The 13226-nt window shown below is 43.7% G+C and overlaps 1 protein-coding gene across 1 annotated transcript in view; it reads right to left on the minus strand.

Annotated features, from left to right (window-relative positions):
• Positions 1-13226, minus strand: part of EPHB1 (EPH receptor B1) — a 466953-nt gene that overhangs the window by 28956 nt on the left and 424771 nt on the right. The window lies entirely within an intron of this gene.

The raw sequence follows: 13226 nt of genomic DNA on the forward strand, positions 1-13226 counted from the left end.
TCCCAGCGGTTTTACAACCTGTAGGAAACATTTCAGTATCTCTGGAGGCCTCTCAGACCTCCACATTTCTGGGCCCTCCAGTGCTGTGTTTTACTACCTGGGGCAAAGGATGGGTAAGGTCAGAACAGGGCAGGGTGGAGTTGGGGGAGGGAGGGCATCCTAGCTCTGGAACAAAGTAGGCATGAGGCAGAGAAGCAGGAATTAATGAGCCAGCATATTTGTGGGACAGATTGGAGTTTGTCTGCTTCCCTCCGCTTCTATCCTCCCCTCAAGTAAATCAAGTAGATCAAAAGTGTGGGCATCTTTGAAAGGTCATAGCCTAAAACAGGAATTGGTAACCTGGGGACAGATGAGAATGTTAATATTTCTGGCCAAAGATCATTCCAAAAGTTCTCAGGCAAAAATCATAGAGTGTGATCTTTAGAATGTTATTAGGTTGAGTTTCCAAGCATGACAAAAGAACATTTGATTGCTTTATGGAACTAGCATTGAAAATATTCCCTTTGTCAATGACAAGTGCTGGCTTGGTGACAAGAGTTGGAAAAGGTAATTTTGCAGCTGTGGTAGTACAGGCAGGTTCAGATAAAAATCATCAATGAACGCTAAAGCTAAGGAAGAGAGTGGGGATTTTGATGAAGAACGGGGTATTTTCATAGCCTCACTGTCTTCCCACAGACTGCTTATCAGTTACAAGAGAAAAAATATGTAACATATATTGCATGTAAATATACATTGGAGAAGCTGGAGAAAACCTTGACTGGGTGATCAAATCAGTAAGTCCAGTGTGAGGGGGCACATAGACATGGTATGTCTTGAGATATGATACTTTAGGAAGGACACACATCACTTACATAGACTGTGGCCAAGAATGTAGAAACTGAATCTAATTATGATGAATACCAGAAAAACCCAAAGGGATAACGTTCTATTAATGAAAACAAAACTGACTGTACTATTAAAAAAAAAAAAAGTCAGTTCTTTACGGAAAACTCCATGAACAGAGGAGGCTGACAGGTTACAGTTCATGATGTCTCAAAAGAGTCAGACACAACTGACTGAGCACACACAAAGGAAGATTAAACACACGTGATTCCCAGAGTGTTTAACTGAGATCTAGAAATAGATGTCAGAAAAACGGAGATCAAAACATTAGCTTTGCAGCCATCAGATCACATGCGTGTGTGCTAGGTCAATTCAGTTGTGTCGGACTGGACCTTCGAGATGAAGAAACTGATGTTTAGAGAATTTCAGTAAACTAAGTCACTCTGCTGGGCAGGGACGGAGCTGGGCATGAACCCTGTTCCACTGATAGCAAACAGAGCCCTGGCACCTCTTCTGTGCCAGACGCGGCTGTGCTGCTGTGGTCACCCAGCTCTGTGCCCGTGGGGTGGCACCTGTAGCCCCATTTCCCCATGCACAGTTTCAAACTCTTTTCAGAGGCAATTGCTAAGCCCAGCAAGGCCAGCTCGATGATACTCCTGGTCCTGATCCTACAGCTGGATTCAGACACAGCAGCACTCAAAGCACCATGGCTGCTTCTGCTGAGCTCTACTTCAGGACTTGGCCACACGGAAGACGGGCTCGTGTTTTCAACAACACAATCCCTTACAGTTTCCCTGCATTTGCTGACAAATAACTTCTTCAGGAACGGACAGTGGGATCCAGACCGGAGCTTGGAGCCTGGTGTCAGACTGGACTTTGTTTGTTTTTTTTTTTTGACAGCTGTTAATATTTTGTTCTATTTACTTCAAGTCACTGGAAAGTAGTATAGGACTATTTCCTTCCCCCCAAATCTAGCAGTATCCTATATCTTAAGTTTAGTTCAGTTTTTTCTTTTTTATCTTAATAAATTAATTATAGAATTAAAAAATTAAAAAAAAAAGTCAATGTCATCAAAGACAAAGAAAGACAATGGAAATATTCCAGATTGAAGGAGACTGAAGAGATATGAGGACTAAGCCCTGACCCTGGACTGCAGGTCCTGGAAGGCAGTCAGTCTTCATAGACACTGATTTGAAGAAAATTAAAAATCTTATCCATAGTGTAGGTGTCTTCATCAAATATGAGGCGGGGGGTGGGTGTATATGTATGGATTTTAGCCAAATGAAAAGTTCTCTGAAATATCCTTTTCAAATGATCAGGTATCTAAAGAAATTCTCTGACCAAGTAATGGCATTTCCTTTTGAAATTGTTCCTACAGAGAAGCCAGTGATGAGTGCCTCCAAGCATTTTTATCATGACTTCAAATGTAGACAGTGAAGAAAATACAACACAGACAATAGTTTTGATGGTTCCAAATTAAATCTTCCCTGAATCTTCCTTAAAGACTGATAGTGGGCATGATCTGAAGAGTCTCTTTCAGGCCTGAAAAAATATTGATATGATTGGTGGAATAAAAATATGGAACACATAAAATGACCCATTGTCATCAAATTGGATGATCTATTGTCTTCAGGTACTGTACTTGTAGTGGCCAATCCCTTGTCTGAAAGGAAACCCTGGTAAGAGTTCAATCTAAAACAGAGTTGAGAAGGTGCGTGGTTGAAGCTGGGCGGTAGTCTAAACCTGGCTAGGTTTCCCCATCTCCTTGGCAGGGTCCCAACCCAGTTCCTTTAAATTCTAGGACATGGAGCTGACATTATTGACCATGTGAGTTGAAAGGCATTCTAGTGACTCACATTTTTTTCTTTCCTTTGATTCACATGTATATTCTAACATAATTGCTTCAATTTTGATCTTATTAAGAATTGTAAAAATATTATTTGTTGCAAATGGTTAGGCCCAGTGATGGTTCAACTATTTATTAAGCCTAAAGGAAGCATATGCCTCCTGTAGGTGACTGAATGGACTCTGATATCTTAATACAGGTTTTTTTTAATGCCTTATATAGTTTTTGAAAAAACATTACACTCTGCAAAATTGCACAATAAAACAAAAAAGACTATGGGGAAAAAAATTGCATTTGGAGAAGACCACTCAAAATATAACAAAAACACAACAGTCCTAGTAAAAATAGCAAATAGGTAAATTAAAACCTGCATTTGCAATCAAAACCTGGATTTTGTGCTTCTTCTTTGGAGATATAGATCCTGGGAGGCAATCCCATCCCACAGAGATCAGTTTCATTAAAATTAAAAATCTGACACACAGGATAGACTTATTTATCCAAAATATTATAATTTAACATAAAGGACATTCTTCCGTAGTCTCCTCATTTTTTTGTCTCAGCTTTATCAGGTAGCAGAGTAGAAAATAGAGTGGTTCTAAAAACTACTAAACCAGCCACTACTTGCACTACAGAAAGGCTTTTCTGTTATTTCAACTTTTTTCTTAAGGTCTTCTTACGATGCTAATTAAGGTTTTCTGTTTAATTTTAAGAAAACTTGCCCCTCATTGCTTTATGACATGAGTATCCCAGGAAAGGCTCATATGAGAGCCATTATACTGACACTGTTCCTCCATTAACCAACCACATATTGAGTGAGTTTGCATTGAAGAAACAGACGCTGTAAGAGAACAGCTATATCTCCATTCCTGTTTTTTATGAGGAATCTCAGAGGAGACGAGAACAAATGAACATTTATCAAGGATCCACTGGGTACTCTGCTGGACACTTGGTATATTTAAAACTGTTTGATTTTCACAGTCATACCTTATTAGAAGCAGGTTCTTATCCTTGTTTTATAGATTAGAAAACTAAAGTTCATGAAGTAAAAATCTCACCTGGTTTACATAATATATTAGCAGCAGATTCTGGATTTGTACTTCAGTCTCATTCCCATCCAAGATTGTACTCTTTATACTACATCAGTCAGATTTTAATGCAAGGATCCCACCATTTGCATTATTAACTGAATGGAACTTTATTGGAACAGATTTTCTCCCCAAATCAGGTAAAAATATTTCACTAAGATTCAGAATAATTGATTCTATTTCATCAACTTTTATAGTAATTTGTATCTTGTTACATTTTACAGGACTTTAGAAATTAAAGCACTTTCAATACAATATTTTTCCTTTGATCTCTACAATCAACAGTCATGTGATATAGACAGAGTATAATATCCTATTCCCGTCTGACAAATAACAGAGCCTTAGAGAGGTAAAGTGACTTTTACCATAAGTTAATAATTTGGCCAGGACTCACCATGTTTTCTGGCTAAAAACTCAGCCTTGTTCTTATAAGTGCTGAGGGGATCACCCTTCAGAATTATCTACTCTGAAGCTCTATGCTTTGAATTGTTTGTTATTAGAGCTATTGGACCGAGTTATGCTACATGTTTTGAAATGTGATGAAAACATTGAAAAATAAAGCAAGGAAAAATTATTTTAGTGTGTGTGTCACTGAAGATAATGATTACTGGGAGAATAATGCATATCAAAAGCCAGTACAAATAAACAACAACAAAAAAAACCTGAATAATGGATTTCAAATGATGAGGTATTCTAATTTACTAAAATAATTTTCTAATACTGAGAACTATTGTAGAAAACCAATCATTATTTTAGAATAATAGAACCATAGCATGTGTAATAACAAGTAATTTAGGAGGAACATCAGTTCAGTTCAGTTCAGTCGCTCAGTCATGTCCGACTCTTTGCGACCCCATGAATCGCAGCACGCCAGGCCTCCCTGTCCATCACCAACTCCCGGAGTTCACTCAAACTCATGTCCATCGAGTTGGTGATGCCATCCAGCCATCTCATCCTCTGTCGTCCCCTTCTCCTCCTGCCCCCAATCCCTCCCAGCATCAGAGTCTTTTCCAATGAGTCAACTCGTCTCATGAGGTGGCCAAAGTACTGGAGTTTCAGCTTCAGCATCATTCCCTCCAAAGAAATTCCAGGGCTGATCTCCTTTTGAATGGACTGGTTGGATCTCCTTGTAGTCCAAGGGACTCTCAAGAGTCTTCTCCAACACCACAATTCAAAAGCATCAATAAGCTCCCTTAAAGTGATACTAAGGAACCAACCCCTCCCCTTGCCCAGGCTTTTGCTCCCACCTTTCACCCCATTCCATTCACTCCTGACCCAGTGTTTCCTGGCCAAATCTCTGCCTTTCTAATTTCTTTACGTAGAATATCTAACTACAAAGCCATTTCCTACTATTTTATCAGTGATGTTGGTTTAAAAGCATATGAACTCACATTGCTGGGAGATGGAGGATGGAGCCTCCCTGGATTTTCTGCCATCCTCTACCACCCTTGTGCATGCTCACTCAGTCATGTCTGACTCTTTGCAACCCCATGAACTGTGGCCTGCCAGGCTTCTCTGTACATGGGATTTCCCAGTCAAGAATACTGGAGTGGGTTGCCATTTCCTTTTCCAAGGGATCTTCCCAACCCAGGGATCAAACCTGCGTCTCCTGCACTGGCAGGAGGATTTTATTTTTTACCACTGAGCCACTGGGAGAGATCCTTTGAGTGTGCAAAATTCTCTTCCAAAGAAGTTTAAAACACACACACAAAAATGATGCTGCCTAAGGTCAAGGCCCCATGGCCACTCCTGGCTAAGTCATGGGCCAGAGCCCTGGGGCATGTTCTCAAAACATACATCTCTAATAGTCAAGAAGTAAAAAGATGTGTGCTGACAAGGCAAGTATCTTGTCCCATCTGGCATGGAGTAGCAAGATGTGAAGCTGCTGGGTCAGGCCCAGGCAGAACTGGGCTGAGGCTTTGCATGTTAATAGAAAACTCTCAGAAGGTTAATGAATGGAAGGTCAGCCTTGCTCTTGTCACTTGGGTCACCTCCTCTCACTTCTCCCCACTGCGCAGCTCCTTGGCCAACAAGAGAAGAAAGGAACGAAGATCTGACAGGTTACTTTGAAAAGCCAGTCACTGCTGACCGAGAAAAAAAAATATCCACCTCCAAGAAAGAAAGCTGGCCAGGAGGAGAGGCAAGCAGCTTGTAACTCACAAGCTGAATCCATGAGCTTTGAACATTTCTTTATGCCTTCCCCCCCCTTTTTATCAAACACCCAGATGGCATGCGTTCTCTAAGTGAGCAGTATTAGTAGAAGTCTCCACGGATCTTTTTACCAGAGTCTTCTTTTTCCGTTTTGTACTCTCTCACTTTCTCACAGGAAAAGGGTTTCCTTGAATGCTTTTGTGGGAGGATTAAAATAAAATCTTCCCTCTGAAATCCTCCCCACATATTCCCCCGGAGCTACAGTATATGCAGGATGAGGCAGCCAAGTGACCTGTGATCAGCTCTCTGCCTGCTCTTTCCCTTTCTCACTTTGCTCTCTCTTCCTCTCTTGCTTACACTCTGACTCACTCTTTCTTTTACCTCTGGATCTATAAACTACTCTGGAAGAGAGCTCCTTGGCTGCCTTCAGATTTTTAAATTCAGCTTTCCCAGAGGAGGTGTAATATGCTCAGCCTTGATAGGTCTAGTTTTGAGTGACTGGGGTCTTTAGAAAATCACTCTTGTTTCCATGTGCTCTCAGAGGGCTGGATGGAAGGGCCTGGTTTTCCTCTCTTGGATAAACAACTTGCCTTCTAGAGATTTGCTAGTCCCAGAGGCCTCTCTGTGAGGAGACTCTGCCCTGGGCAGGGCTCATGAATCAAGCCCTCTCAGGTCCTAAAGTGAAAGTGAAAGTGAAGTCGCTCAGTCGTGTCCGACTCTTTGCTACCCCATGGACTGTAGCCTACCAGGCTCCTCCGTCCATGGGATTCTCCAGGCAAGAGTACTGGAGTGGGTTGCCATTTCCTTCTCCAGGGGATCTTCCCGACCCAGGGATAAAACCTGCGTCTCCCTCATTCCAGGCAGACGCTTTAACTGCTGAGCCACAAGGGAAGCTAGGTCCTAAATGTCCTACCAAACCGGGAGCAAGCACCTCCCTGTCCCCAGTACCAACTTCCCTAATGACACAGAGGAGGCCTGTGTCATTAGAGGAGGCCTCTAATGAACTAGAGGGAGATTGCAAAGACTCCAGAACCTCATTCTTAAAAGGACACAGGTCATTGGATTTAGGGCCCACCTTAATCCATCCCATCTTAATTTGATTATATCTGCAAAGACCCTCTTTCCAAATAAGGTCACACTCACTGGTACTGAGGTTAGAACTTCAGTGTAACTTCTTTTGGGGAAATACAATGCAACTAATAACAGGGCCCTTCCAGGGTTAACATACCATGATTTTACTGGCCTGCACACCCTCTTCCCAAAGCCAGCCTGTTTATAAGTTGGGAGCACACTAATGCACACACTACTTTCTGACCTCTCCCATTCTGATCTGTTCCCCTTTCTGGAAAATCCTCCACCTCTGAGCCCTTGTAACCTTATTCATTTACCCATCCATTCATCTATCCTTCCATCTATCCATCCTTTCATCCATCCATCCTGTTAACAGTTACTGAGTACCTTTTCTGTGCCCAGTTTTCCTGCTGAGTTTGCCTCTAACTCATCCAGAAACTTACTCCACCCCTTCTCTCATCTCAGCTGAAAGCCATCTCTCTTTTCTCTAAGCCATGGCTCCAACTTGTGTTTACTAAGCATCCAATCAGCAAAGTAAGCTTATATCTTGGTGAATGATTTACAGATACTACTGTCAATCAACATATTAAATATAAATAACATTTATTCTCCTTCCCTAGCAGCGGTCCTTGGCTCTTACAAGGAATCAATGATTCTTGATTGACAGCTTCATTGACTTCTTGACTCACTCTTTGGGACTTCAGCTGAGAAGGTGAAATCTGGCTCTCCACCCTCTGCCGGGTGTGCTTCAATCCAGGCGCCCTCAGGTTTCAAGCCCCATTTCTGCATAGGGGCCCCCAGCCTATTCCCTGAGAGTGTGGGTCAGGGTCTCATTTACAGCTCCTCCTCTCTTCCTACCCCGAGTCCCACCCCTAGAGTGCAAAGGCTGGAGCAAAGCTAAGGGGAGCTCACTTGGGTTGCTCACAGTCCTATCCCATGAAGCTGACTCACCTCTCCTCACCATTCCCGAACCATCCCTTTTGAAAGTTTTTCCTCCTGGACAGCTGATTCTCCCCCATCTGTGCTGTGCACCAGCTTTCCCAGCACTCTCCTCCCCTCCACACCCTGTCCTTGCTGGGATGGTCCTCATGGGGCCCTGGCTTCACTCTTTCCCTAATGAACACCATTCCACCTCTGAGTTTCAGCCCAGAAGTTCCTTCCTCAGAGTATGTAACACATGCTTGATATCTGTTTCACCATGGCACCTAACAATTGTAATTATAGCATGCAACAACTGTAATTACATGGTTAATTGCATTTGTTGTAATTGCATTTGTTGCATCTTTTTTGCTAGGAAGGAAATTCAAGGAGCTCAGAAAGCATCTGTTTTTTTCATTGCTGTATGTTGTACACAATAGGTGCTTAATATGTGTTTACTGAGAATGACTGGTGGAAGCATTGCAGGGGCCTGTGCTTTCCTACAGGTGGCTGGCCCCTCCTGCATGATGACAGGCATGATGACAGGCACACAGGGAGGAGGGCTTTGCCTGGCTGAACCCGCACATCAGGCTCAGAGCAGAGAGAAGTGCTGGCCGAGAAACCTGACCTGGGCCTCACTCTACTCCCCAGGGTACGAGTTGGCTCAGGATCTGAAATCCCATCCTGATTCCACTCATGCTAATAATACGCTGGCCTTACTAATAATAATTATGCTGAGTCTTTTTCAAAAGGGCATTTCAGTCAGGGCCTAATATCCCTAACTGAGCATCTGGTGACAAAGTGATCCTGGGAGAGACAGCAGTGGAGCAGGGGCAGGGTTGCCGCTGGAGGAAGAGTGACGTCAGTGGCCGAGCAGGGGCTATGGAGGCGGCATTTGAATGATTCAACCCTCAGCTTAATTAATGCAGCTGGGGAAAGTCCAGGGGACTGGGATTCGGTTTCATTCTGGCTGCAATTAAAGGGGTTCCCTTATTTTCTTTCCTTGTCTTTGTTCTTCTGCACTTTGTCATCCACCCCAGAGAGAACCTGTTACCCTAGTTCAATGATTGAAAGAAGAGCAAGAAATCATAATTTGAAAATGGCCTCCTGAGGGAAGCCCGGGATCAGACCAGGAAGAGAAGTATGACTTAAATGCAAACACTGCCAAGAAGGGTGAGGAAAAGTCAAACTGGACCTGAACTCACTGGACAGAGTGCCGGCACACCTTTCTCATTCGGAAGGACTGAGTTCCTAGCCTGAACCCAAAACATTAGGCAGAGTGACAACCTTCTTAGTAGCAACTTCTGAATGAGAAACTGCAGAGTGCAGACAGAGGGGCTCTCTCCTGAAGCCTGGAAGGAGTGATTCTCTCTGAGGTAATTTTCTGCTTTCTAGCATCTTTTAAGTATTAAGTATACTATATAACAAACAAAACAACACCACCAAAATAAACAAAATAACCCCCAAACAAAATAGAATACTTTAGCAGTATCACTCACTTCTCAGTGGTAAGGAAAGGAACAGCCTAGCCCTGACCTCACGGCAGCTGGGAGGGCTTGTGTCTGCATGTGTCTGTCTCGAGGTAGCCTGGGTGCCTGTGTGTTCCTCTGTGTCTTTGGTTGTGATAGGGTATCTATGCGTGTATATTGCACTCTATCTGTGTATGTGCCTGTCCACGTGATGTGTGTGATGCTGATGGAAGTCACTCACCACAGACTTTAAAAAAAATTCATATATATATATATATATATATATATATATTCACACACACTATTGAGAAAAGAGAAAGCAAGGGAATTCCAGAAAAAAAAAAAAACAACACATCTACTTCTGTTTCATTGACTGCCCTAAGCCTTTGACTATGCGGATCATAACAAACTGTGGAAACTCTTAAAGAAATGGGAATATCAGATCATCTTACCTGTTTCCTGAGAAACCTGTATACAGGTCAAGAAGCAACAATTAGAACTTTATATGGAACAATGGACTGGCTCAAAAGTGAGAAAGGAGTATGACAAGGCTGTATATTGTCACCCTGTTTATCTAACTTATATGCAGCGTACATCATGTGAAATGCTGGGCTGGATGAGTTACAAGCTGGAATCAAGATTGCCGGGAGAAATTTCAACAACCTCAGATATGCAGATGATATCACTCTAGTAACAGAAAGTGAAGAGGAACTAAAGAGCCTCTAGATGAGGGTGAAAGAAGAGAGTGAAAAAGCCGGATTAAAACTCAATATTAAAAAACTAAGATCATGGCATTGGGATTCCCATCACTTCATGGCAAATAGAAGGGGGAAAGGTGGAAGCAGTGACAGATTTCCTCTTCTTGGGCTCTAAAACCGCTGTGAATGATGACTGCTGCCAAGAAATTAGAAAACGATTGCTTCTTGGAAGGAAAGCTATGACAAACCTAGACAGTGTGTTAAAAAGCAGACATGACTTTGCCAGCAAAAGTCCGTATAGTCAGAGCTATGGTCTTTCCTGTAGTCACGCACGGATGTGACAGCTGGACCCTAAAGAAGGCAGAGCACCAAAGAATTGATGCTTTCAAACTGTGGTACTGGAGAAGATGCTTGAGAGTCCCTTGGACATCAAGGAGAGCAAGCCAGTCAATCCTAAAGGAAATCAACCCTGAATACTCATTGGAAGGACTGATGCTGAAGCTGAAGCTCCAATACTTTGGCCACCTGATATGAAAAGCCAACTCAAAGGAAAAGACCCTGATCCTGGGAAAGACTGAAGGCAGAAGGAGAAGAGGGTGATATAAGATGAGATGTTTGGATAGCATCACCGACTCAATGGATGTGAACTTGGGCAAGCTCCAGGAGATGGTGAGTGACAGGGAAGCCTGGCATGCTACTGTCCATGGGGTCGCTAGGAGTCAGGCACAACTTGGTGACTGAACAACAACAACATTATTGATACTACAGGGATCCCAGGTGGTGCTGAGTGATAAAGAACCTGCCTGCCAATGCAGAAGACATAAGAGATGTGGGTTCAATTCCTGGGTCAGGAAGATCCCCTGGAGGAGGGTATGGCAACCCACTCCAGCATTCTTCCTTGGAGAATCCCATGGACAAAGAAGTCTGACAGGGTGTGCTCCATAGGGTCATAAAGAGTCGGACATGACTGAAGTGACTTAGCATGCACATTGATACTATATATAAAATATAAACTACTAAGAACCTACTGTATAGCACAGGCAACTTTGCTCAGTGCTCTATGGTAATCTAAACAGGAAGTAAACCCAAAAGAGAAGGGATATACGCATATGTATAGCTGATTTACTTACTGTACAATGGAAATTGACACAACATTGTAAAGCAACTATACTCCAACAAAAATTAATTTTAAAAAAAGTTCACAGAGGCTTCCTATCTTCACCTAGAATCCCCCTAACCGTTTGTCACCCATGAGGGCTGGAGATGGCACCACTGGCTCCTGGTGAACAGAAAGTCTGGGCAGCCTGGACGGGAGACAGCTGGCTGTGCACCCAGCTTTGCCCTCAGTCCCCCGCTGGTTCAAGGACAGTGATACAGGTCTTCCACTCCTCTGGAGTGTGCCCAAGCAAAGGTGGTCTCAGATTGTTTGTGGTACCCGCTTCCCCTGTGCAGGATGGGCTCAGGACCTGGCATGGGGAAGGGGGAGGGCCTCTAAGGCTGAGGCTCTGACCCCTCCATTGATTTTCTCTGTCGATTCCCTCTTTGAAAGTCTCCCAAGTAGATTCCTAGAGAGAAAAAGACTCTCCACGTCAGATATGCCCCTCAGGCACCCTGGACAACTTCCCTTCCTTAAGCACTTATTGACTTAAAGAAGATGGAGGCTAAACAAGTGCAGTGTACAAAACCTCTGTGTGCTGAACTTCAGTGGCTGGCCAGTAACCATGTCAATGAAAATGATGGAGGTGTTAATTCGTGTAAGTTTGGTGCTATGGCATAGAAGAATCTTAAAGCTGAGGGTGATCATCAGTCTGTCTCCAACTCCTAAAAACCAACCTCAGGATATTCAGGACTGATTTAATCAGTTACGCTTCCCACCCCCACCCCCACCCAAAGGAGAGCTGATGAATGGGGCAGAGGTGAGGCGTTCAGATCTGGGAAATGGGTTATTAGGTGGAGCAAAGTAGCAGGGTCAGATAGGGGTGCTGAGACCTGGAGACATATGCTGGTGTGGGGCTCTGTGGTGGGGACACTCACAGGTGCGGAGCTCTCTCTGCCTTCTCAGACACAGGCGATGCTGGACTAAGGCAGGGGGGCTCCAGTTCCTACAAAGACACGGTGCTCAAGGGTGGCCCCAGGACCTGCATACTCCCCGGGGCTTGCGGAGAGAGGAAGAGGTCTAGGATGACTGAAAACACATTTTCTTTTCTAGTTTAACGGGACGGGGACTCAGTATCAGATTTACTCTGATTTTTGAAAAATAACTGACGTGTCTTGCAATGTAGGTTTGTGGGGAAATTTATGCTTCCTCAAACAGCTTCAATGCAGACATTCTAGAAGTGCAGTCCAGCACTAGTGCTATCAGCGTTATCTGGTTCTTGTATGAAATGCATATTCCTGTCTCAGGCCCACTGATCAGAAATTCTGAGTGCGGGACCCAGAAATCTATGCTTTCCTAGCCCTCCAGGGCATTCTGGGGCACAGGGAAGTGTGAGAACCATGGGGGCATTTTTGTTTTGTTTTGTTTAAGATTTTTTTTTTTAATGTGGACTATTTTTAAAGTTTTTTATTGAATTTGTTACAATATTGCTCCTATTTTATGTTTTGGTTCTTTTGGCCATGAGGCTGCACCCCCGGCTTTGGAAGGTGAAATCTTTCAAAATTCTTCCATGCTGATCCTGTCACAAGGGCCCTCAGTTTTCCTTTTGAATATCAGCCTTTCCTGGGTTTCTGGAAGCTCTCTGTTCTACTGTTTTCTGTTTTGCAATGACTCAGAAGAGGGAACGGAGAATGCAATGGCAACCCACTCCAGTACTCTTGCCTGGAAAATCCTATGGACAGAGGAGTCTGGGAGGCTGCAGTCCATGGGGTCACGAAGGTTGGACACGACTGAGCGACTTCACTTTCACTTTTCACTTTCACTCACTGGAGAAGGAACTGGCAACCCACTCCAGTGTTCTTGCCTGGAGAATCCCAGGGACAGCAGAGCCTGGTGGGCTGCAGTCTATGGGGTCGCACAGAGTCAGACACAACTTATGCCCCAAATGCAAAGTTATGAAGTGACTTAGCAGCAGCAGCAGCAGCAGCAGCAGCAGTGTTAGTTGCTCAGTCAAGTCCGACTCTTTATGACCCCATGGACTGTAGCTTGCCAGGCTCCTCTATCCATGGG

Source organism: Bos javanicus, chromosome 1, assembly GCF_032452875.1.
Source record: "Bos javanicus breed banteng chromosome 1, ARS-OSU_banteng_1.0, whole genome shotgun sequence".
NCBI classification, from domain to species: domain Eukaryota; kingdom Metazoa; phylum Chordata; class Mammalia; order Artiodactyla; family Bovidae; genus Bos; species Bos javanicus.